Source organism: Tympanuchus pallidicinctus, unplaced genomic scaffold (genome assembly GCF_026119805.1).
Source record: "Tympanuchus pallidicinctus isolate F22 unplaced genomic scaffold, pur_lepc_1.0 scaffold63, whole genome shotgun sequence".
In the NCBI taxonomy this organism is placed as follows: domain Eukaryota; kingdom Metazoa; phylum Chordata; class Aves; order Galliformes; family Phasianidae; genus Tympanuchus; species Tympanuchus pallidicinctus.
In genome coordinates, this window is record NW_026294784.1 from 5507 (window position 1) to 31944 (window position 26438).

At 43.0% G+C, this 26438-nt stretch overlaps 2 long non-coding RNA genes across 2 annotated transcripts; both read right to left on the minus strand.

Annotated features, from left to right (window-relative positions):
- Positions 1–7590: 7590 nt before the first annotated feature.
- On the minus strand, positions 7591–12269 carry LOC128071968 (uncharacterized). The gene is made up of 3 exons (XR_008202046.1): positions 12160–12269; positions 10695–10840; positions 7591–9631 (listed from the first exon to the last, which is right to left on the minus strand). It is a non-coding gene; the product is annotated as an uncharacterized LOC128071968 (long non-coding RNA).
- Positions 12270–13244: 975 nt separating this feature from the next.
- On the minus strand, positions 13245–15575 carry LOC128071949 (uncharacterized). The gene is made up of 3 exons (XR_008202045.1): positions 14664–15575; positions 13959–14186; positions 13245–13873 (listed from the first exon to the last, which is right to left on the minus strand). It is a non-coding gene; the product is annotated as an uncharacterized LOC128071949 (long non-coding RNA).
- Between the last annotated feature and the right edge of the window lie 10863 nt (positions 15576–26438).

Genomic DNA, 26438 nt, shown 5'->3' on the forward strand with positions numbered 1-26438 from the left:
CCCTAACCCTAACCCTAACCCTAACCCTAACCCTAACCCTAACCCTAACCCTAACCCTAACCCTAACCCTAACCCTAACCCTAACCCTAACCCTAACCCTAACCCTAACCCTAACCCTAACCCTAACCCTAACCCTAACCCTAACCCTAACCCTAACCCTAACCCTAACCCTAACCCTAACCCTAACCCTAACCCTAACCCTAACCCTAACCCTAACCCTAACCCTAACCCTAACCCTAACCCTAACCCTAACCCTAACCCTAACCCTAACCCTAACCCTAACCCTAACCCTAACCCTAACCCTAACCCTAACCCTAACCCTAACCCTAACCCTAACCCTAACCCTAACCCTAACCCTAACCCTAACCCTAACCCTAACCCTAACCCTAACCCTAACCCTAACCCTAACCCTAACCCTAACCCTAACCCTAACCCTAACCCTAACCCTAACCCTAACCCTAACCCTAACCCTAACCCTAACCCTAACCCTAACCCTAACCCTAACCCTAACCCTAACCCTAACCCTAACCCTAACCCTAACCCTAACCCTAACCCTAACCCTAACCCTAACCCTAACCCTAACCCTAACCCTAACCCTAACCCTAACCCTAACCCTAACCCTAACCCTAACCCTAACCCTAACCCTAACCCTAACCCTAACCCTAACCCTAACCCTAACCCTAACCCTAACCCTAACCCTAACCCTAACCCTAACCCTAACCCTAACCCTAACCCTAACCCTAACCCTAACCCTAACCCTAACCCTAACCCTAACCCTAACCCTAACCCTAACCCTAACCCTAACCCTAACCCTAACCCTAACCCTAACCCTAACCCTAACCCTAACCCTAACCCTAACCCTAACCCTAACCCTAACCCTAACCCTAACCCTAACCCTAACCCTAACCCTAACCCTAACCCTAACCCTAACCCTAACCCTAACCCTAACCCTAACCCTAACCCTAACCCTAACCCTAACCCTAACCCTAACCCTAACCCTAACCCTAACCCTAACCCTAACCCTAACCCTAACCCTAACCCTAACCCTAACCCTAACCCTAACCCTAACCCTAACCCTAACCCTAACCCTAACCCTAACCCTAACCCTAACCCTAACCCTAACCCTAACCCTAACCCTAACCCTAACCCTAACCCTAACCCTAACCCTAACCCTAACCCTAACCCTAACCCTAACCCTAACCCTAACCCTAACCCTAACCCTAACCCTAACCCTAACCCTAACCCTAACCCTAACCCTAACCCTAACCCTAACCCTAACCCTAACCCTAACCCTAACCCTAACCCTAACCCTAACCCTAACCCTAACCCTAACCCTAACCCTAACCCTAACCCTAACCCTAACCCTAACCCTAACCCTAACCCTAACCCTAACCCTAACCCTAACCCTAACCCTAACCCTAACCCTAACCCTAACCCTAACCCTAACCCTAACCCTAACCCTAACCCTAACCCTAACCCTAACCCTAACCCTAACCCTAACCCTAACCCTAACCCTAACCCTAACCCTAACCCTAACCCTAACCCTAACCCTAACCCTAACCCTAACCCTAACCCTAACCCTAACCCTAACCCTAACCCTAACCCTAACCCTAACCCTAACCCTAACCCTAACCCTAACCCTAACCCTAACCCTAACCCTAACCCTAACCCTAACCCTAACCCTAACCCTAACCCTAACCCTAACCCTAACCCTAACCCTAACCCTAACCCTAACCCTAACCCTAACCCTAACCCTAACCCTAACCCTAACCCTAACCCTAACCCTAACCCTAACCCTAACCCTAACCCTAACCCTAACCCTAACCCTAACCCTAACCCTAACCCTAACCCTAACCCTAACCCTAACCCTAACCCTAACCCTAACCCTAACCCTAACCCTAACCCTAACCCTAACCCTAACCCTAACCCTAACCCTAACCCTAACCCTAACCCTAACCCTAACCCTAACCCTAACCCTAACCCTAACCCTAACCCTAACCCTAACCCTAACCCTAACCCTAACCCTAACCCTAACCCTAACCCTAACCCTAACCCTAACCCTAACCCTAACCCTAACCCTAACCCTAACCCTAACCCTAACCCTAACCCTAACCCTAACCCTAACCCTAACCCTAACCCTAACCCTAACCCTAACCCTAACCCTAACCCTAACCCTAACCCTAACCCTAACCCTAACCCTAACCCTAACCCTAACCCTAACCCTAACCCTAACCCTAACCCTAACCCTAACCCTAACCCTAACCCTAACCCTAACCCTAACCCTAACCCTAACCCTAACCCTAACCCTAACCCTAACCCTAACCCTAACCCTAACCCTAACCCTAACCCTAACCCTAACCCTAACCCTAACCCTAACCCTAACCCTAACCCTAACCCTAACCCTAACCCTAACCCTAACCCTAACCCTAACCCTAACCCTAACCCTAACCCTAACCCTAACCCTAACCCTAACCCTAACCCTAACCCTAACCCTAACCCTAACCCTAACCCTAACCCTAACCCTAACCCTAACCCTAACCCTAACCCTAACCCTAACCCTAACCCTAACCCTAACCCTAACCCTAACCCTAACCCTAACCCTAACCCTAACCCTAACCCTAACCCTAACCCTAACCCTAACCCTAACCCTAACCCTAACCCTAACCCTAACCCTAACCCTAACCCTAACCCTAACCCTAACCCTAACCCTAACCCTAACCCTAACCCTAACCCTAACCCTAACCCTAACCCTAACCCTAACCCTAACCCTAACCCTAACCCTAACCCTAACCCTAACCCTAACCCTAACCCTAACCCTAACCCTAACCCTAACCCTAACCCTAACCCTAACCCTAACCCTAACCCTAACCCTAACCCTAACCCTAACCCTAACCCTAACCCTAACCCTAACCCTAACCCTAACCCTAACCCTAACCCTAACCCTAACCCTAACCCTAACCCTAACCCTAACCCTAACCCTAACCCTAACCCTAACCCTAACCCTAACCCTAACCCTAACCCTAACCCTAACCCTAACCCTAACCCTAACCCTAACCCTAACCCTAACCCTAACCCTAACCCTAACCCTAACCCTAACCCTAACCCTAACCCTAACCCTAACCCTAACCCTAACCCTAACCCTAACCCTAACCCTAACCCTAACCCTAACCCTAACCCTAACCCTAACCCTAACCCTAACCCTAACCCTAACCCTAACCCTAACCCTAACCCTAACCCTAACCCTAACCCTAACCCTAACCCTAACCCTAACCCTAACCCTAACCCTAACCCTAACCCTAACCCTAACCCTAACCCTAACCCTAACCCTAACCCTAACCCTAACCCTAACCCTAACCCTAACCCTAACCCTAACCCTAACCCTAACCCTAACCCTAACCCTAACCCTAACCCTAACCCTAACCCTAACCCTAACCCTAACCCTAACCCTAACCCTAACCCTAACCCTAACCCTAACCCTAACCCTAACCCTAACCCTAACCCTAACCCTAACCCTAACCCTAACCCTAACCCTAACCCTAACCCTAACCCTAACCCTAACCCTAACCCTAACCCTAACCCTAACCCTAACCCTAACCCTAACCCTAACCCTAACCCTAACCCTAACCCTAACCCTAACCCTAACCCTAACCCTAACCCTAACCCTAACCCTAACCCTAACCCTAACCCTAACCCTAACCCTAACCCTAACCCTAACCCTAACCCTAACCCTAACCCTAACCCTAACCCTAACCCTAACCCTAACCCTAACCCTAACCCTAACCCTAACCCTAACCCTAACCCTAACCCTAACCCTAACCCTAACCCTAACCCTAACCCTAACCCTAACCCTAACCCTAACCCTAACCCTAACCCTAACCCTAACCCTAACCCTAACCCTAACCCTAACCCTAACCCTAACCCTAACCCTAACCCTAACCCTAACCCTAACCCTAACCCTAACCCTAACCCTAACCCTAACCCTAACCCTAACCCTAACCCTAACCCTAACCCTAACCCTAACCCTAACCCTAACCCTAACCCTAACCCTAACCCTAACCCTAACCCTAACCCTAACCCTAACCCTAACCCTAACCCTAACCCTAACCCTAACCCTAACCCTAACCCTAACCCTAACCCTAACCCTAACCCTAACCCTAACCCTAACCCTAACCCTAACCCTAACCCTAACCCTAACCCTAACCCTAACCCTAACCCTAACCCTAACCCTAACCCTAACCCTAACCCTAACCCTAACCCTAACCCTAACCCTAACCCTAACCCTAACCCTAACCCTAACCCTAACCCTAACCCTAACCCTAACCCTAACCCTAACCCTAACCCTAACCCTAACCCTAACCCTAACCCTAACCCTAACCCTAACCCTAACCCTAACCCTAACCCTAACCCTAACCCTAACCCTAACCCTAACCCTAACCCTAACCCTAACCCTAACCCTAACCCTAACCCTAACCCTAACCCTAACCCTAACCCTAACCCTAACCCTAACCCTAACCCTAACCCTAACCCTAACCCTAACCCTAACCCTAACCCTAACCCTAACCCTAACCCTAACCCTAACCCTAACCCTAACCCTAACCCTAACCCTAACCCTAACCCTAACCCTAACCCTAACCCTAACCCTAACCCTAACCCTAACCCTAACCCTAACCCTAACCCTAACCCTAACCCTAACCCTAACCCTAACCCTAACCCTAACCCTAACCCTAACCCTAACCCTAACCCTAACCCTAACCCTAACCCTAACCCTAACCCTAACCCTAACCCTAACCCTAACCCTAACCCTAACCCTAACCCTAACCCTAACCCTAACCCTAACCCTAACCCTAACCCTAACCCTAACCCTAACCCTAACCCTAACCCTAACCCTAACCCTAACCCTAACCCTAACCCTAACCCTAACCCTAACCCCTAAGTCTAAGTCTAACCCTAAGTCTAAGTCTAAGTCTAACCCCAGTGTCTAAGTCTAACCCAGTGTCTAAGTCTAACCCAGTCTAAGTCTAAGTCTAACTCCAGTCTAAGTCTAAGTCTAACCCCAGTGTCTAAGTCTAAGTCTAAGTCTAACCCCAGCGTCTAAGTCTAAGTCTAAGTCTAACCCCCAGTGTCTAAGTCTAAGTCTAACCCCAGTCTAAGTCTAAGTCTAACCCCAGTGTCTAAGTCTAAGTCTAACCCAGCGTCTAAGTCTAACCCCAGTGTCTAAGTCTAAGTCTAACCCCAGTGTCTAAGTCTAAGTCTAAGTCTAAGTCTAACCCCAGCGTCTAAGTCTAAGTCTAACCCCAGCGTCTAAGTCTAAGTCTAAGTTTAACCCCCAGTGTCTAAGTCTAAGTCTAACCCCAGTGTCTAAGTCTAACTCTCTAATTCTAACCCCAGCGTCTAAGTTTAACTCCAGCTAAGTCTAAGTCTAACCCCAGTGTCTAAGTCTAAGTCTAACCCCAGCGTCTAAGTCTAAGTCTAAGTCTAACCCCCAGTGTCTAAGTCTAAGTCTAACCCCAGTGTCTAAGTCTAAGTCTAACCCCAGCGTCTAAGTCTAAGTCTAACCCCCAGTGTCTAAGTCTAAGTCTAACCCCAGTGTCTAAGTCTAAGTCTAACCCCAGTGTCTAAGTCTAACCCCAGCATCTAAGTCTAAGTTTAACTCCAGCATCTAAGTCTAAGTCTAACCCCAGTGTCTAAGTCTAAGTCTAACCCCAGCGTCTAAGTCTAAGTCTAACCCCAGCGTCTAAGTCTAAGTCTAAGTTTAACCCCCAGTGTCTAAGTCTAAGTCTAACCCCAGTGTCTAAGTCTAACCTAAGTCTAACCCCAGTGTCTAAGTCTAAGTCTAACCCCAGTGTCTAAGTCTAAGTCTAACCCCAGTGTCTAAGTCTAAGTCTAACCCCAGTGTCTAAGTCTAAGTCTAAGTTTAACCCCCAGTGTCTAAGTCTAAGTCTAACCCCAGTGTCTAAGTCTAAGTCTAACCCCAGCATCTAAGTCTAAGTTTAACTCCAGCATCTAAGTCTAAGTCTAACCCCAGTGTCTAAGTCTAAGTCTAACCCCAGCGTCTAAGTCTAAGTCTAACCCCAGTGTCTAAGTCTAAGTCTAAGTTTAACCCCCAGTGTCTAAGTCTAAGTCTAACCCCAGTGTCTAAGTCTAAGTCTAGTCTAACCCCAGTAAGTCTAAGTTTAACCCCAGTGTCTAAGTCTAAGTCTAACCCCAGTGTCTAAGTCTAAGTCTAACCCCAGCGTCTAAGTCTAAGTCTAACCCCAGCGTCTAAGTCTAAGTCTAAGTCTAACCCCCAGTGTCTAAGTCTAAGTCTAACCCCAGTGTCTAAGTCTAAGTCTAAGTCTAACCCCAGCTAAGTCTAAGTCTTAACCCCAGTGTCTAAGTCTAAGTCTAACCCCAGTGTCTAAGTCTAAGTCTAACCCCAGCGTCTAAGTCTAAGTCTAAGTTTAACCCCCAGTGTCTAAGTCTAAGTCTAACCCCAGTGTCTAAGTCTAATGTCTAAGTCTAACCCCAGTGTCTAAGTCTAAGTCTAAGTCTAACTCCAGTGTCTAAGTCTAAGTCTAACCCCAGTGTCTAAGTCTAAGTCTAACCCCCAGCGTCTAAGTCTAAGTCTAACCCCCAGTGTCTAAGTCTAAGTCTAACCCCAGTGTCTAAGTCTAAGTCTAAGTCTAACCCCCATCTAAGTCTAAGTCTAACCCCAGTGTCTAAGTCTAAGTCTAACCCCAGTGTCTAAGTCTAAGTCTCAGTCTAACCCCCAGTGTCTAAGTCTAAGTCTAACCCCATCTAAGTCTAAGTCTAAGTCTAACCCCCAGTGTCTAAGTCTAAGTCTAACTCCAGTGTCTAAGTCTAAGTCTAACCCCCAGTGTCTAAGTCTAAGTCTAAGTCTAACCCCCAGTGTCTAAGTCTAAGTCTAACTCCAGCATCTAAGTCTAACTCTAACCCCCAGTGTCTAAGTCTAAGTCTAAGTCTAACCCCAGTGTCTAAGTCTAAGTCTAACCCCAGCGTCTAAGTCTAAGTCTAAGTCTAACCCCCAGTCTAAGTCTAAAGTCTAAGTCTAACCCCAGTGTCTAAGTCTAAGTCTAACCCCCAGTGTCTAAGTCTAAGTTTAACTCCAGCATCTAAGTCTAACTCTAACCCCAGTGTCTAAGTCTAAGTCTCAGTCTAACCCCAGCGTCTAAGTCTAACCCCATCTAAGTCTAAGTCTAAGTCTAACCCCCAGTGTCTAAGTCTAACCCCAGCGTCTAAGTCTAACCCCAGCGTCTAAGTCTAAGTCTAAGTCTAACCCCAGCGTCTAAGTCTAACCCCAGCGTCTAAGTCTAAGTCTAAGTCTAACCCCAGTGTCTAAGTCTAAGTCTAACCCCCAGTGTCTAAGTCTAAGTCTAACCCCAGTGTCTAAGTCTTACCCCCATCTAAGTCTAACCCCCGTCTACCACCCTCCGCACCTACCTTTTTCACCTACCTTCCAGTGTCCTTCCAGTCGTTGCCGTGACAAAGCAAGACACACAACATACGTGTATTGTTTATTTGTTTATTACAGTCTGTTTCTGCAAGGCAGGACTCATACAATCATATACATACGCGCTATACCAGCAACTACACATTGAGAAGCAAAACATGTAATGAATATGGGTCTCTGATTCCAAGACTTAGTTTATAGGCGCAGCATCCACACATTCTGTACATGGCACAACACAGTTTACAGGCGCAACTTAACACATATTGCATACATGGCACGACGCAATTTACAGGCGCAGCAGATGCATATGCAGTACACTTTAAGACATGGTTCGCATAGATGTCAGACCAACCAGAGAAAGGGTACAAAGCCTCCACACCCCATTAGTGACACCACACTTGTGAGAATGTTGCATACCGCAACCCACCTCAAAAGCAGTGCAGATCTCAGCCCACCCAAAGACATTGCAATTCTCAGAACGGCCACAAAGGGGCGCGAGTCTCAGACTGGCCGGGAAGGAACAAAATCGCCTCCGACGGCCCTTGGTTACGGGGTTGGGTTAGCCCTGCCTAGGAGCAAACAAAGCAAGGCTAGCCCAACCCCGTAACCAAGGCAAAGCTAAAGCCAATTTGGCTTACATTAATTGAATGTAAAACTAAAGCCAATTTGGTTGAAGCCAATTGAATGTAAAGCTAAAGCCAATTTGGTTGAAGCCAATTGAATGCAAGGCTAAAGCCAATTTGGTTGAAGTCAATTGAATGCAAAGCCAAAGCCAATTTGGTTGATGCAAAATGATTGCAAGGCTAAAGCCAATTTGGTTGAGATAAATTGAACGCAGATGCTGAAATCAGCGCAACTCTCAAAATGGCCGCAATGGGGCGCGAGTCTCAGACTGGCCGGGAAGGAACAAAATCGCCTCCGACGGCCCTTGGTTACGGGGTTGGGTTAGCCCTGCCTAGGAACAAACAAAGCAAGGCTAGCCCAACCCCGTAACCAAGGCAAAGCTAAAGCCAATTTGGCTTACATTAATTGGATGTAAAACTAAAGTCAATTTGGTTGAAGCCAATTGAATGTAAAGCTAAAGCCAATTTGGTTGAAGTCAATTGAATGTAAAGCTAAAGCCAATTTGGTTGAAGCCAATTGAATGCAAGGCTAAAGCCAATTTGGTTGAAGTCAATTGAATGCAAAGCCAAAGCCAATTTGGTTGAAGCCAATTGAATGCAAAGCCAAAGCCAATTTGGTTGAAGTCAATTGAATGCAAAGCCAAAGCCAATTTGGTTGATGCAAAATGATTGCAAGGCTAAAGCCAATTTGGTTGAGATAAATTGAACGCAGATGCTGAAATCAGCGCAACTCTCAAAATGGCCGCAATGGGGCGCGAGTCTCAGACTGGCCGGAAGGAACAAAATCGCCTCCGACGGCCCTTGGTTACGGGGTTGGGTTAGCCCTGCCTAGGAGCAAACAAAGCAAGGCTAGCCCAACCCCGTAACCAAGGCAAAGCTAAAGCCAATTTGGCTTACATTAATTGGATGTAAAGCTAAAGCCAATTTGGTTGAAGTCAATTGAACGTAAAGCTAAAGCCAATTTGGTTGAAGTCAATTGAATGTAAAGCTAAAGCCAATTTGGTTGAAGTCAATTGAATATAAAGCCAAAGCCAATTTGGTTGAAGTCAATTGAATGCAAAGCCAAAGCCAATTTGGTTGAAGCCAATTGAATGCAAGGCTAAAGCCAATTTGGTTTACATTAATTGTATGTCAAGCTAAAGCCAATTTGGTTGAAGTCAATTGAATGCACACGCTGAAATCAGCGCAACTCTCAAAATGGCCACAAAGAGCCATGAGTCTGAAAGTGGCCTGGAGGGAACTCAGATGGCATCAGAAGGAAGCGTTGATTGGCCTGGGAGCAGAAGGGCCCTCAGGAAGGGTGCGGGTGGGTTGGATCGCTGGGCTGAGGCCGATGGGATGAACTGCAATGAGACCGAGCGCCGCATCCCACACGCTGCCTGCGATGACCTTGGTAGGGGCTTGTGGCAGAGTGACGGGAAGATCATGGAAAGGGAACGGAGCGGGGATTCGGGTAACGGTTGACTGAACCGAGCTGGCGGTGAGTGTGGGAGGCCTGGAAAGCCGATGGCGTCGCAGGGGGGAAGTCATCGACTGGAAGCGTCGAAGGCATCTTCACCTGTAATACAGAGACACGCTTTAGAAGGAAGAAGGCCGAGACCCAAACTGTGCTCACCGTCAGCCCACCCCCACAAAACGTGGAAGCCAAACACCGCTCTAAGAAAAGGCTTCAGAGTAAGGTTAGGAGTATTTAACAGGAAAGGTGTTAGGGTTAGGTACATCAGGATTAGGGTTAGAGTGACCGTTAGGGAAGGCCAAGGCAAAGGCAGGAGCAAAAGGCAAGGAGAACAGCCGAGGGAACGCCAAAACAGAGGGCAAAGGGATGGGAAAGACATGGAGAACGCCAAAGGTCGCGTCAGAGGTCAGGCCCAAGGAGAAGGCCGCAGAGAACGCCAGAATGGAGACCAAAGAGATCGACGCAGAAGGCCAAAATGGAGGGCGAGGTCCGTGAGAACGCTGCAGGGAAGGCCGATGCAGAAGGTCAAGGGCAATGGCCAAAGAGAATGCGGCACAAAAGGCCAAAACCAAAGGCAAAGAGAATGCTGTAGGAGAAGACAAAACAAGAGGCCAAAGGGAATGGGCAAAGAAGGCCAGGAGCAATGGCTGAAAAGAACGTGGAAGGGAACGCCAAAATAGAAGCCAAAGAGAACGCCGCAGGGAACGCCAGAACAGGAGGCCAAAGGAAATGGGGCAAAGAAGGCCGAGGGCAACGGCCAAAGAGAACGCAGCCACGAACGCCAGAACTGAAGGCCAAAATAATGCTGTAGGGAACGCCAGAACGTGAGGCAAAGTGAACGTGGCAAAGAAGGCCAAGGACAAAGGCCAAGGGAATGTGGCACAGATGGCCAAAGCCGAAGGCCAAAGAAAACGCAGTGAAGGTGGCCGAGGGCAAATGGCCGAGAGAATGCCACAGGGAACGCCAAAACAGGAGGGCAAGAGAACGCAGCAGGGAAAGCCAAGGGCAAGGAGAACGCTGCAGTGAAAGGCTGGAGGCGATAACACAGAAAGAAAAGGACAGGCAGCATCCAGGGCACCACGAAGTGCAATGAAGAGCTCTGTGAACCCTACCTTGTGCCTCGCTAAGTAATGAATAAACACCGGTGGGTGAGCATCGCCCTTACCTGCTGGGCAGACAATTACCGGCCAGCAAAGCGGGGTTCCGGGCATCCCAGGAAATGCAGATTCCGGTTCCTTGCTGCTGCCTGAAGAGCCGCGCATCTCCGTGCTGTCCTTACAGCGCTCAGGAGCAACGCAACTCTGCTGCCACCTGTGGGACACAACGCAGTAATGAAGGCGCTGCCCCGCATTTGTGGGGCTGCACCCTGAGCACAATGCTGTAATGATGACACAAGGGTTGTAATTAATTATAATTAACGTTAGGGATAGAATTAATGCTATTGATAGGGTTGAAGTTACAGTTGGTCTAACATCAGTATTCTGCACTACAATTACAATTAAGGTTATTTGACAAAACATGGGGCATTATTTTTACAGCAGCATTCAGGGTAAGAGACATTTTCAACACTGGGTTTGGTCTACAGATACGCTGCAGGTTAACAAAGTTATCGTTAGAACTCCCATTCAGCTGTGGGTTCAGGTTAAGGTTAATGTTAATGTATCCTCGCAGCTAATCCCAGAGTGCCAAAAGCAAAGGGAAACAAAACTCCCGTGGAAAGCCAAGGTAAATGCAAAGCAAACAGCCAAGCTAAGGCAAGGGCAAAAGCAAAGAGAGCACCAATGGAAAGCCAAGGGGAGGACAAGGAGAACGCAACAGGAAAGGCCGAGGGCAAAGGCCAAGAGAACGCAGCACAAAATGCCGAAACAAAAGGCCGAGGGAACACGGCATGGAATGCCCAGGAAAGGGCTAAGATAACATGGCAGGAAGTGCCAAAATAGGAGGCAAGAGAATGCTGCCGGGAACGCCAAAATCAAATGCTGAAGAGAAAGTGGCTACATAAAGCCAAGGGCAATGGCCAAGAGAACATAGCATGGGACACAATAACAGGGGGGCGAGGGAATGCCCAGAGAAGGGCAAGGGCCAAGAGAACGTGGAAGGAAATGCCAAGGATGATGGCCAAGAGAACACGGCAAGAAACGCCAAAACAGGAGGGCAGGAGAACGCAGCAGGGAACGCCAAAACTGAATGCTGAAGTGAATATGGCAAAGAAAGCCCAGGGCAACGGCCAAGAGAACTCGGCGTGGAACACAAAACCAGGAGGACAAGAGGATGCCCAACCAATGGCGACGGCTAACAGAACATGGAAGGAAATGCCAGAACAGGAGGGCGAGAGAACGCGGCACGGAACGCCAAAACTGAATGCTGAAGTGAATGCGGCAAAGAAAGCCAAGGGCAGCGGCCAAGAGAACGTAGCATGGAACACAAAAACAGGAGGGCAAGAGAATGGAGTAGGGAACAGCAAGGGCAAAGGGAATGAAAACCCTGCAGTGAAAGGCCGCAGACAAGGAGAACACAGAAAGGACAGGCAGCATCCAGGGCACCACGAAGTGCAATGAAGAGCTCTGTGAGCACCGTGCTGTGCCATGCTAGGGAATGGGTAAACGCTGGTGGGTGTGCATTGCCCTTACCTGCTGGGCAGACAATTACCGGCCAGCAAAGCGGGGTTCCGGGCATTCCAGGAAATGCAGATTCCGGTTCCTTGCTGTTCCCATAAGAGCCACGCATCTCCATGCGGTCGTTACGGCTCTCCGGAGTGCCGCAGCCTGCTGCCACCTGTGGGACACAAAGCGGTAATGAAGGCGCTGCCCTGCAGATGTGCCTCTTTCACAAACCTGCACTCCTTTCTCTGATCAACGTGGCTGCGCTCTGCGCACGATGCTGCTTACCAGCAGCACTGAGCTGGGAACAACAGACAAGGAGAAGGCTGAGGTACCCAACAACATCCATCTTCCATCTTCTCTGATAACTGCTCATTACACACTGCCCTCACCTTTGGTTTGGTAGATTCAGGAAGCAATGCCGGTCCCACAGAGCCCTCCCTATCCCACACTGTGATGTGAGATCAGGTTCTGGACCACCTGAGGACCCGAGCATCCAGGAGTCTTTGGGTCCTGATGAGTCCCAGAGCTCTGAGGGAATTCAGTGCTGCAGTCACCGAGCCACTCTCAGTGGTATTTGAGAAGTCGAGGCAGTCAGGTGAAGTCTCTGCTGAGCAGAAAAAAGGTGACAGCACAGCTGTTACTGCAGATATAAAGTGTGACCCTGGGAACTGCCAACATCAGTCTCACCTCTGTGCTGCAAAAAATCATGGAGCAGATCCTCCTGGAAGGGACTCTGAAGCACGTTCCAGTGCGTCACCACCCTCTGTATGAAAAGCTTCCTCCTAATAACCAACCTAAACCTCCCCTGTCTCAGATTAAAACCATTCCCCCTTGTCCTCACAATCCACCCTTGTAAACAGCCGTTCCCCTTCCTGCTGTTCCCCCATTCAAGTACTGGAAAGCTGCAACGAGGTCTCCCCCAAGCCTTCTCTTCTCCAGGCTGAACAAGCCCACTTCCCTCAACCTTTCCTTGTAGGAGAGCTGCTCCAACCATCTGATCATCTCAGTGCCTCCTCTGGACCCGCTCCGTGAGCTCCACGTCCTTCCTGTGCTGGGGGCCCCACGCCTGGATGCAGCGCTGCAGATGGGGCCTCACAAGAGCAGAGCAGATGGGGACGATCGCCTCCCTCTCCCTGCTGGCCGCTCCTCTTTTAATGCAGCCCAGAACACAGCTGGCCTTCCAGGCTGCAAGCCCGCTCTGCTGGCTGACGTCCAGCTTCTCACCCACCAGGATCTGCAAATCCTTCTCTGTGGGGCTGCTCTCAAGGTGTTCTTTGCTGAGTTTGCACAAACATCTGGAATTGCCCCTTCATCAGCGACATTGACAGTAGGGTGGAGTGCACCCTAATGACACCGAGCTGTGGGGTGCGGTGACACACCAGAGGGACGGGATGCCATCCAGAGGGACCTCAACAGGCTGAGTAGTGGCACTCAGCAACGCGCCTTCCAGCCCAGAAAGCCAACCGTATGCTGGGTTCCATCCAAAGATGTGCGGTCAGCAGGCGAAGGGAGGCGGTCCTGCCCCTCTGCTCTGCGCTGGGAGGCCTCACCTGGAGGTGCTGCGTCTGGATGTGGATGCCTACAGTGCAGGACAGATGTGGAGCTGTTGGAGCACATCCATAGAACGGCCACAAACATGAACCGAGGGATGGAACGCCTTTCCTATAAAGACAGAGAGCTGGAGCTGCTCAGCCTGCAGAAGTGAAGGCTCCGAGGTGATCTGGTAACAGCCTTTCAACACCTGAAGGGAAGAACAAGGAAAGATTTAGCCTAGATATAAAGAAAACCCTGTACAGTGATGGTGGTGACACAGCGGAACAGGTTACCCAGACATGATGGATGCCCTGTCCCTTCCAAGGTGACGCTGGGTCAGGCTCTGGGCACTGATCTGGCTGTGGATGTTCCTGTTTGTTGTGTGGCAGTTGGATGAGATCACCACCAATGGTACCAAGTACTCCAGCTGGGATAATCCACATCCATCAGAGCCTCTCTGGGCCAGTCCCAGTATTCAGCAGAGCAGGGGCTTCACTTCATCACGCTGTTGGGAACCAGAGCTGCAGAGCATTGAATGCGGGTCAGGGGGTGGGAGGAAGAGGAATTGGGGTTTGGGTGTCGTACAGATTAGGAAACTAACAGCATCTCCAGACAATTAGGATGGAGATATCTGGGGTGATGCTGAGTACAGCGGTCCAGAAGAGGACAAACCTTGGCTTCCTATAAAGATGAAGACTTATTACACCTAAGGGTGCACAGAATGCCTTTAAACAACTCTGCACGGTTGGAAGCAGTGCATAACAGCCCTGAAATAAAGGAAGAAGAAGTTACTCCATTCCAAAGATGAACACTCAGCCCACACTGCCAGGGAAGCAGTCTCCAGGTAGAGATGCTGCCCTTATGGCTTCCACCCCTTAAATGTGGTCAGGATACTAAATTATAATAATAAAAAAAGAAAAGAAAAAATGGAGATTGCAGCCTGAAATAAAGAAAAAACAAAGAAACCACTTACACCCCTCTCAAAGGCCAAAACTCACCCATGCTCCACAGGAGACAGCCTCCAGAGATCAACGTTACCCTTACATCTGTCAGCACTTAAATGCGGTCAGGATGCCCCCAAAACAGGAAAGATCACAGCCCTAAAACAAGAAGAAATCACTCATTCTTTCTCAAGGACCGGCCCTCACCCCACACTCCCAAGGAGACAGTCTCTAAAGACAGATACCACCTTAAAGGCTGCCAGCCCTTAAGCGGGGTCAGGATCCCCCAAAAAACAAGATGTTGCAACCCTGGAATAAAGACTCACTCACCCCGTTTCAAGGGTTCACCCCATGCTCTAAAGGAAGCAGCCTCCAGGTGCAGTTGCTGCTCCTTCTGCTGACAGACCTTAAATGTGGTCAGGAGCCCCCAGAAAGTGAAATTACAATCCAGCAATACAGAAGAAACCAATGACCCCATCCCAAAAACAAACACTCAGCCCACACCCCAAAGGAAGCAGCCTCCATACAGAGATGCTGCCCTTACAGCTTCCAGCCCTTAAAAGCAGTCAGGATCCCCAAAAACAGAAAGACCAGAGCCCTGCAACAAAGCATCAGTCACTCACCCCATTCCAACGAGCAGAACTGGCTCCCAATGCTCCCATGGAGGCAGATCCCAAGCTGAATGCTGCCCTTGCTGTTCCCAGCCCTTAAATATGGGCAGGGAGGGGGTGGAGCCAAGCTCAGCCCTATCCGGTCCCACAGGCAAATTGCTTCCACCTGTGCTGGCAGGGCTGGCCACATCCCTCACCAGGTGCTCCATCACTGCTTCAGGCTGTAAACAACAACAAAAGACTAATTACAAGCAGGTGATTGGGTCTGCCTGTCCGGCAAGGGGAGTTTGATCAAAGGATGAGCAACAATGGCACGCGGATTTTGATTGAAGTCTGTCCTCAAAGGCATTGGGTGAAATTTCTAATAGATAGCGGAGCACAAATTTCAGTGCTGATAGAGTGACACTGAGGGTAACACTGAGCTGACCCTGGGAAGATGTGGGGGGTGATGCTGGAGAGTGATGCTGGGGGGTGATGTTGGAGCATCATGGGGGGGACATCAGGGAGTGATGTTGGAGCGATACTGTTGGGGGGGGTAGCGGAAACCCGAAGTCGTGGCTTGAAACAATGATTGAGAAGGGACAAACCATAGAAGCTCAGGTGCATGAAACGCACCTGAGTGATGGAAGGGGGCGGAGCCAGGCTCCACCCACTTCCGGGTCTCATTTAAGCACTGGCATCAGAAGTGAGGGGGCTTTCGCTGGAGGTCTGTGCTTGCATGAGTTCTTCCAAAGGTAAGCAGATTTTTGTTCTTTTTCTGTATATACGGCTGCTGTGTTTGAGCACATCCTCACTTACTACAGCCTGGGACTTTGCTTCTTTGCTACCGTTGTTGCATTTTCCATAATGCTGCAGCATTACAGTAGGTAATTAATGGTAAGGGTGATTTCTACGTCATAGAAATCCCTGTTGTTCCCATAAAATATCCCATATTTTCATGGAAATACCTGCTGTGAACCTTAAAAATTGCTTATTTTCTAAAAACCCCCTGTTTTTAACCCTAAAAAATCGCTTATTTTCACAGAAATCCCTGTTTTTAACCCTAAAATATCGCTTATTTTCCAAGAAATCCCTGTTTTTCCCCTAAAATATCGCTTATTTTCAGAGAAATCCCTGTTTTTCCCCTAAAATATCGCTTATTTTCATAGAAATCCCTGTTTTTCCCCTAAAATATCGCTTATTTTCACAGAAATCCCTGTTTTTTACCCTACAATATCGCTTATTTTCACAGAAATCCCTGTTTTTCCCCATAAATATCGCTTATTTTCACAGAAATCCCTGTTCTTCCCCTAAAATACCCCTTATATTCACGGAATTCCCCGTTTTTCCCCTAAAATATCGCTTGCTTTCATAGGAATCCCTGTTTTTAATCGTAAAATATCACTTATTTCACTGAAATCCCTGTTTTTAACCCTAAAATATTGCTTATTTTCATGGAAATCCCTGTTTTTCCCCTAAAATATCGCTTATTTTCCTAGAAATCCGTTTTTCCCCTTAAATATCCCTTATTTTCACAGAAATCCCTGTTTTTCCCCTGAAATATCGCTTGCTTTCATAGAAATCCCTGTTTTTCCCCTAAAATATCGCTTATTTTCACAGAAATCCCTGTTTTTAACCCTAAAATATCCCTTATTTTCACAGAAATCCCTGTTTTTCCCCTAAAATATCGCTTATTTTCACAGAAATCCCTGTTTTTCCCCTAAAATATCGCTTATTTTCCATGAAATCCCTGTTTTTCCCCTAAAATATCGCTTATTTTCACAGAAATCCCTGTTTTTCCCCTTAACATATCGCTTATTCTCACAGAAATCCCTGTTTTTCCCCAGAAATATCGATTATTTTCCTAGAAATCCCTGTTTTTCCCCTGAAATTTGGCTTACTTTACAAGAAATCCCTGTTTTTCCCCTAAAATATCGCTTATTTTCCACGAAATCCCTGTTTTTCCCCTGAAATATCCCTTATTTTCATAGAAATCCCTGTTTTTAACCCTAAAATATCGCTTATTTTCACAGAAATCCCTGTTTTTCCCCTAAAATATCGCTTATTTTCCATGAAATCCCTGTTTTTCCCCTGAAATATCGCTTATTTTCTTGGAAATCCTTGTTTTTAACCTTAAATATCGCTTATTTTCTTGGAAATCCCTGTTTTTCCCCTAAAATATCGCTTATTATCTTGGAAATTCCTGTTTTTCCCCTAAAATATTGCTGATTTTCTTGGAAATCCCTGTTTTTCCCCATAAATATCGCTTATTTTCATAGAAATCCCTGTTTTTCCCCTAAAATATCACTTATTTTAAATGAAATCCCTGTTCTTATCCCTAAAATATCGCTTGCTTTCATAGAAATCCCTGTTTTTAATCGTAAAATATCGCTTATTTTCACTGAAATCCCTGTTTTTAACCATAAAATATCGCTTATTTTCATAGAAATCCCTGTTTTTCCCCTAAAATATCGCTTATTTTCATAGGTATCCCTGTTTTTAACCCTAAAATATCGCTTATTTTCATAGAAATCCCTGTTTTTCCCCTTCAAAATATCGCTTATTTTCACAGAAATCCCTGTTTTTAACCTAAAATATCACTTATTTTCACAGAAATCTCTATTTTTCCCCTAAAATATCGCTTATTTTCACAGAAATCCCGGTTTTTCCCCTAAAATATCGCTTATTTTCATAGAAATCCCTGTTTTTCCCCATAAATATCCCTTATTTTCACAGAAATCCCTGTTTTTCCCCTGAAATATCGCTTATTTTCATAGAAATCCCTGTTTTTCCCCTAAAATATCGCTTATTTTCCATGAAATCCCTTTTGTTCCCCTGAAATTTCGCTTATTTTCACAGAAATCCCTGTTTTTCCCCTGAAATATCGCTTATTTTCATAGAAATCCCTGTTTTTCCCCTAAAATATCACTTATTTTCATAGAAATCCCTGTTTTTCCCCTAAAATATCGCTTATTTTCCCAGAAATCCCTGTTTTTCCCCTGAAATATCGCTTATTTTCATAGAAATCCCTGTTTTTCCCCTGAAATATCCCTTATTTTCACAGAAATCCCTGTTTTTCCCCTAAAATATCGCTTATTTTCACAGAAATCCCTGTTTTTCCCCTAAAATATTGCTGAATTTCTTGGAAATCCCTGTTTTTAACCTTAAATATCGCTTATTTTCATGGAAATCCCTGTTGTTCCCCTTAAATATCGCTTATTTTCACAGAAATCCCTGTTTTTCCCTAAAATATCGCTTATTTTCCTAGATATCCCTGTTTTTCCCCTAAAATATCGCTTATTTTCACGGAAATCCCTGTTTTTCCCCTAAAATATCGCTTATTTTCACAGAAATCCCTGTTTTTCCCCTGAAATATCACTTGCTTTCATAGAAATCCCTGTTTTTCCCCTAAAATATCGCTTATTTTCACAGAAATCCCTGTTTTTCCCCTTAAATATCACTTATTTTCACAGAAATCCCTGTTTTTCCCCTTAAAATATCACTTATTTTCATAGAAATCCCTGTTTTTAACCCTAAAATATCGCTTATTTTCCTAGAAATCCCTGTTCTTTTCCCTAAAATATCGCTTGCTTTCATAGAAATCCCTGTTTTTAACCCTAAAATATCAATTGCTTTCATAGAAATCCCTGTTTTTAATCGTAAAATATCACTTATTTTCACTGAAATCCCTGTTTTTAACCCTAAAATATCGTTTATTTTCATAGAAATCCCTGTTTTTCCCCTAAAATATCGCTTATTTTCCTAGAAATCCCTGTTTTTCCCCTAAAATATCGCTTATTTTCACCAAAATCCCTGTTTTTCCCCTGAAATATCGCTTATTTTCACAGAAATCCCTGTTTTTCCCCTAAAATATCGCTTATTTTCATAGAAATCCCTGTTTTTAACCCTAAAATATCGCTTATTTTCCCAGAAATCCCTGTTTTTCCCCTGAAATATCGCTTATTTTCCATGAAATCCCTGTTTTTCCCCTAAAATATCGCTTATTTTCATAGAAATCCCTGTTTTTCCCCTAAAATATCGCTTATTTTCACAGAAATCCCTGTTTTTCCCCTAAAATATCGCTTATTTTCACAGAAATCCCTGTTTTTAACCCTAAAATATCGCTTATTTTCATAGAAATCCCTGTTTTCCCCCTAAAATATCGCTTATTTTCCTAGAAATCCCTGTTTTTCCCCTAAAATATTGCTTATTTTCACAGAAATCCCTGTTTTTCCCCTTAAAATATCACTTATTTTCCTAGAAATCCCTGTTTTTAACCCTAAAATATCACTTATTTTCATAGAAATCCCTGTTTTTCCCCTAAAATATCGCTTATTTTCAGAGAAATCCCTGTTTTTCCCCTAATATATCTGTTATTTTCATATAAATCCCTGTTTTTCCCCAAAAATATCGCTTATTTTCATGGAAATCCCTGTTTTTCCCCTTAAATATCGCTTATTTTCACAGAAATCCCTGTTTTTCCCCTAAAATATCTCTTATTTTCATAGAAATCCCTGTTTTTCCCCATAAATATCACTTGCTTTCATAGAAATCCCTGTTTTTCCCCTAAAATATCGCTTATTTTCACAGAAATCCCTGTTTTTAACCCTAAAATATCGCTTACTCTCACAGAATTCCCTGTTTTTCCCCTAAAATATCGCTTATTTTCACAGAAATCCCTGTTTTTCCCCTAAAATATCGCTTATTTTCACACAAATCCCTGTTTTTCCTCTAAAATATCGCTTATTTTCACAGAAATCCCTGTTTTTCCCCTAAAATATCGCTTAATTTCATAGAAATCCCTGTTTTTCCCCTAAAATATCGCTTATTTTCACAGATACCCCTGTTTTGCTCCTTAAATATTGCTTATTTTCATAGAAATCCCTGTTTTTAACCCTAAAATATCGCTTATTTTCATAGAAATCCCTGTTTTTCCCCATAAATATCGCTTATTTTCACAGAAATCCCTGTTTTTCCCCTAAAATATCGCTTATTTTCACAGCAATCCCTGTTTTTCCCCTAAAATATCGCTTATTTTCACATGAAATCCCTGTTTTTCCCCTGAAATATCGCTTATTTTCACAGAAATCCCTGTTTTTAACCCTAAAATATCGCTTATTTTCACAGAAATCCCTGTTTTTCCCCTAAAATATCGCTTATTTTCATAGAAATCCCTGTTTTTCCCCTAAAATATTGCTGATTTTCTTGGAAATCCCTGTTTTTCCCCTAAAATATCGCTTATTTTCACAGAAATCCCTGTTTTTAACCCTAAAATATCGCTTATTTTCACAGAAATCCCTGTTTTTCCCCTAAAATATCGCTTATTTTCATAGAAATCCCTGTTTTTCCCCTAAAATATCGCTTATTTTCCTAGAAATCCCTGTTTTTCCCCTAAAATATCGCTTATTTTCATAGAAATCCCTGTTTTTCCCCTAAAATATCACTTATTTTCACATGAAATCCCTGTTTTTCCCCTAAAATATCGCTTATTTTCACAGAAATCCCTGTTTTTCCCCTGAAATATCGCTTATTTTCATAGAAATCCCTGTTTTTCCCCTAAAATATCGCTTATTTTCACGGAAATCCCTGTTTTTCCCCTAAAATATCGCTTATTTTCACAGAAATCCCTGTTTTTCCCCTAAAATATCCCTTATTTTCATAGAAATCCCTGTTTTTCCCCTGAAATATCGCTTATTTTCACAGAAACCCCAGTTATGCCCCTGAAATATCACTTATTTTCACAGAAATCCCTGTTTTTCCCCAAAAATATCGCTTATTTTCCATGAAATCCCTGTTCTTATCCCTAAAATATCGCTTGCTTTCATAGAAATCCCTGTTTTTCCCCTAAAATATCGCTTATTTTCATAGGTATCCCTGTTTTTCCCCTAAAATATCGCTTATTTTCATAGAAATCCCTGTTTTTCCCCTAAAATATCGCTTATTTTCATAGAAATCCCTGTTTTTCCCCTAAAATATTGCTTATTTTCACAGAAATCCCTGTTTTTCCCCTAAAATATCGCTTATTTTCACGGAAATCCCTGTTTTTAACCCTAAAACATAGGTTATTTTCATAGAAATCCCTGTTTTTCCCCTAAAATATCGCTTATTTTCACAGAAATCCCTGTTTTTCCCCTAAAATATCGCTTATTTTCACAGAAATCCCTGTTTTTCCCGTTAAATATCACTTATTTTCATAGAAATCCCTGTTTTTCCCCTAAAATATTGCTGATTTTCTTGGAAATCCCTGTTTTTCCCCTAAAATATCGCTTATTTTCCATGAAATCCCTGTTCTTATCCCTAAAATATCGCTTCCTTTCATAGAAATCCCTGTTTTTCCCGTTAAATATCACTTATTTTCCATGAAATCCCTGTTTTTCCCCATAAATATCGCTTATTTTCACAGAAATCCCTGTTTTTCCCCTTAAAATATCACTTATTTTCACAGAAATCCCTGTTTTTCCCCTGAAATATCACTTATTTTCCATGAAATCCCTGTTTTTCCCGTTAAATATTGCTTATTTTCATAGAAATCCCTGTTTTTCCCCTAAAATATCGCTTATTTTCACAGAAATCCCTGTTTTTCCCCTAATATATCTGTTGTTTTCATAGAAATCCCTGTTTTTCCACTAAAATATTGCTCATTTTCATAGGTATCCCTGTTTTTAACCCTAAAATATCACTTATTTTCCTAGAAATCCCTGTTTTTCCCCTTAAATATTGCTTATTTTCACAGAAATCCCTGTTTTTCCCCTATAATATGACTTATTTTCATGGAAATCCCTGTTTTTAACCCTAAAATATCGCTTATTTTTGTGGAAATCCCTGTTTTTCCCCTAAAATATCGCTTATTTTCATAGAAATCCCTGTTTTTCCCCTATAATATGACTTATTTTCATGGAAATCCCTGTTTTTTAACCCTAAAATATCGCTTATTTCCTAGAAATGCCTGTTTTTAACCTTAAATATCAATTATTTTCATGGAAAGCCCTGTTTTTAACCCTGAAATATCAAATATTTTCACAGAAATCCCTGTTTTTAACCCTAAAATATCGCATATTTTCATAGAAATCCCTGTTTTTAACCTGAAATATCGCTGATTTTCTTGGAAATCCCTGTTTTTAACCCTAAAATATCGCTTATTTTCATAGAAATCCCTGTTTTTAACCTTAAATATCGCTTATTTTCATAGAAATCCCTGTTTTTAACCCTAATATATCGCTTATTTTCATGGAAGTCCCTGTTTTTAACCCTAAAATATCGCTTATTTTCACAGAAATCCCTGTTGTTCCCCTAAAATATCGCTTATTTTCATAGAAATCCCTGTTTTTCCCCTAAAATATCGCTTATTTTCTTGGAAATCCCTGTTTTTCCCCTGAAATATCGCTTATTTTCACAGAAATCCCTGTTTTTAACCCTAAAATATCGCTTATTTTCACAGAAATCCCTGTTTTTCCCCTAAAATATCGCTTATTTTCATAGAAATCCCTGTTTTTCCCCTAAAATATTGCTGATTTTCTTGGAAATCCCTGTTTTTCCCCTAAAATATCGCTTATTTTCCATGAAATCCCTGTTCTTATCCCTAAAATATCGCTTGCTTTCATAGAAATCCCTGTTTTTCCCATTAAATATCACTTATTTTCCATGAAATCCCTGTTTTTCCCCTAAAATATCGCTTATTTTCACAGAAATCCCTGTTTTTCCCCTGAAATATCGCTTATTTTCATAGAAATCCCTGTTTTTCCCCTAAAATATCGCTTATTTTCTTGGAAATCCCTGTTTTTCCCCTAAAATAAAATATCGCTTATTTTCACAGAAATCCCTGTTTTTCCCCTAAAATATCGCTTATTTTCATAGAAATCCCTGTTTTTCCCCATAAATATCCCTTATTTTCATAGAAATCCCTGTTTTTCCCCTGAAATATTGCATATTTTCACAGAAACCCCAGTTATGCCCCTGAAATATCGCTTATTTTCACAGAAATCCCTGTTTTTAACCCTAAAATATCGCTTATTTTCACATAAATCCCTGTTCTTATCCCTAAAATATCGCTTGCTTTCATAGAAATCCCTGTTTTTCCCCAGAAATATCGCTTATTTTCACAGAAACCCCAGTTATGCCCCTGAAATATCACTTATTTTCACAGAAATCCCTGTTTTTCCCCATAAATATCGCTTATTTTCCATGAAATCCCTGTTCTTATCCCTAAAATATCGCTTGCTTTCATAGAAATCCCTGTTTTTCCCCTAAAATATCGCTTATTTTCATAGGTATCCCTGTTTTTCCCCATAAATATCCCTTATTTTCACCAAAATCCCTGTTTTTCCCCTAAAATATCGCTTATTTTCATAGAAATCCCTGTTTTCCCCTAAAACATCGCTTATTTTCACAGAAACCCCAGTTATGCCCCTGAAATGTCGCTTATTTTCACAGAAATTCCTGTTTTTCCCCTAAAATATCGCTTATTTTCACGGAAATCCCTGTTTTTAAACCTAAATCATAGGTTATTTTCATAGAAATCCCTGTTTTTCCCCTAAAATATCGCTTATTTTCACAGAAATCCCTGTTTTTCCCCTAAAATATCGCTTATTTTCACAGAAATCCCTGTTTTTCCCCTAAAATATCGCTTATTTTCATAGGTATCTCTGTTTTTAACCCTAAAATATCGCTTATTTTCACAGAAATCCCTGTTTTTCTTGTTAAATATCACTTATTTTCATAGAAATCCCTGTTTTTCCCCTAAAATATTGCTGATTTTCTTGGAAATCCCTGTTTTTCCCCTAAAATATTGCTTATTTTCCATGAAATCCCTGTTCTTATCCCTGAAATATCGCTTCCTTTCATAGAAATCCCTGTTTTTCCCGTTAAATATCACTTATTTTCCATGAAATCCCTGTTTTTCCCCATAAATATCGCTTATTTTCGTAGAAATCCCTGTTTTTCCCCTTAAAATATCACTTATTTTCACAGAAATCCCTGTTTTTCCCCTGAAATATCACTTATTTTCCATGAAATCCCTGTTTTTCCCGTTAAATATTGCTTATTTTCATAGAAATCCCTGTTTTTCCCCTAAAATATCGCTTATTTTCACAGAAATCCCTGTTTTTCCCCTAATATATCTGTTGTTTTCATAGAAATCCCTGTTTTTCCACTAAAATATTGCTCATTTTCATAGGTATCCCTGTTTTTAACCCTAAAATATCACTTATTTTCCTAGAAATCCCTGTTTTTCCCCTTAAATATTGCTTATTTTCACAGAAATCCCTGTTTTTCCCCTATAATATGACTTATTTTCATGGAAATCCCTGTTTTTAACCCTAAAATATCGCTTATTTTTGTGGAAATCCCTGTTTTTCCCCTAAAATATCGCTTATTTTCATAGAAATCCCTGTTTTTCCCCTATAATATGACTTATTTTCATGGAAATCCCTGTTTTTTAACCCTAAAATATCGCTTATTTCCTAGAAATGCCTGTTTTTAACCTTAAATATCAATTATTTTCATGGAAAGCCCTGTTTTTAACCCTGAAATATCAAATATTTTCACAGAAATCCCTGTTTTTAACCCTAAAATATCGCATATTTTCATAGAAATCCCTGTTTTTAACCTGAAATATCGCTGATTTTCTTGGAAATCCCTGTTTTTAACCCTAAAATATCGCTTATTTTCATAGAAATCCCTGTTTTTAACCTTAAATATCGCTTATTTTCATAGAAATCCCTGTTTTTAACCCTAATATATCGCTTATTTTCATGGAAGTCCCTGTTTTTAACCCTAAAATATCGCTTATTTTCACAGAAATCCCTGTTGTTCCCCTAAAATATCGCTTATTTTCATAGAAATCCCTGTTTTTCCCCTAAAATATCGCTTATTTTCTTGGAAATCCCTGTTTTTCCCCTGAAATATCGCTTATTTTCACAGAAATCCCTGTTTTTAACCCTAAAATATCGCTTATTTTCACAGAAATCCCTGTTTTTCCCCTAAAATATCGCTTATTTTCATAGAAATCCCTGTTTTTCCCCTAAAATATTGCTGATTTTCTTGGAAATCCCTGTTTTTCCCCTAAAATATCGCTTATTTTCCATGAAATCCCTGTTCTTATCCCTAAAATATCGCTTGCTTTCATAGAAATCCCTGTTTTTCCCATTAAATATCACTTATTTTCCACAGAAATCCCTGTTTTTCCCCTAAAATATCGCTTATTTTCACAGAAATCCCTGTTTTTCCCCTGAAATATCGCTTATTTTCATAGAAATCCCTGTTTTTCCCCTAAAATATCGCTTATTTTCTTGGAAATCCCTGTTTTTCCCCTAAAATATCCCTTATTTTCATAGAAATCCCTGTTTTTCCCCTGAAATATTGCTTATTTTCACAGAAACCCCAGTTATGCCCCTGAAATATCGCTTATTTTCACAGAAATCCCTGTTTTTCCCCTTAAATATCGCTTATTTTCCATGTAATCCCTGTTCTTATCCCTAAAATATCGCTTATTTTCATAGAAATCCCTGTTTTTCCCCTGAAATATGGCTTATTTTCATAGAAATCCCTGTTTTTAACCGTAAATATCGCTTATTTTCACAGAAATCCCTGTTTTTCCCCTAAAATATCGCTTATTTTCATAGAAATCCCTGTTTTTCCCCATAAATATCCCTTATTTTCATAGAAATCCCTGTTTTTCCCCTGAAATATTGCATATTTTCACAGAAACCCCAGTTATGCCCCTGAAATATCGCTTATTTTCACAGAAATCCCTGTTTTTAACCCTAAAATATCGCTTATTTTCACATAAATCCCTGTTCTTATCCCTAAAATATCGCTTGCTTTCATAGAAATCCCTGTTTTTCCCCTGAAATATCGCTTATTTTCACAGAAACCCCAGTTATGCCCCTGAAATATCACTTATTTTCACAGAAATCCCTGTTTTTCCCCATAAATATCGCTTATTTTCCATGAAATCCCTGTTCTTATCCCTAAAATATCGCTTGCTTTCATAGAAATCCCTGTTTTTCCCCTAAAATATCGCTTATTTTCATGGAAGTCCCTGTTTTTAACCCTAAAATATCGCTTATTTTCACAGAAATCCCTGTTGTTCCCCTAAAATATCGCTTATTTTCACAGAAATCCCTGTTTTTCCCCTAAAATATCGCTTATTTTCTTGGAAATCCCTGTTTTTCCCCTAAAATATCGCTTATTTTCACAGAAATCCCTGTTTTTAACCCTAAAATATCGCTTATTTTCACAGAAA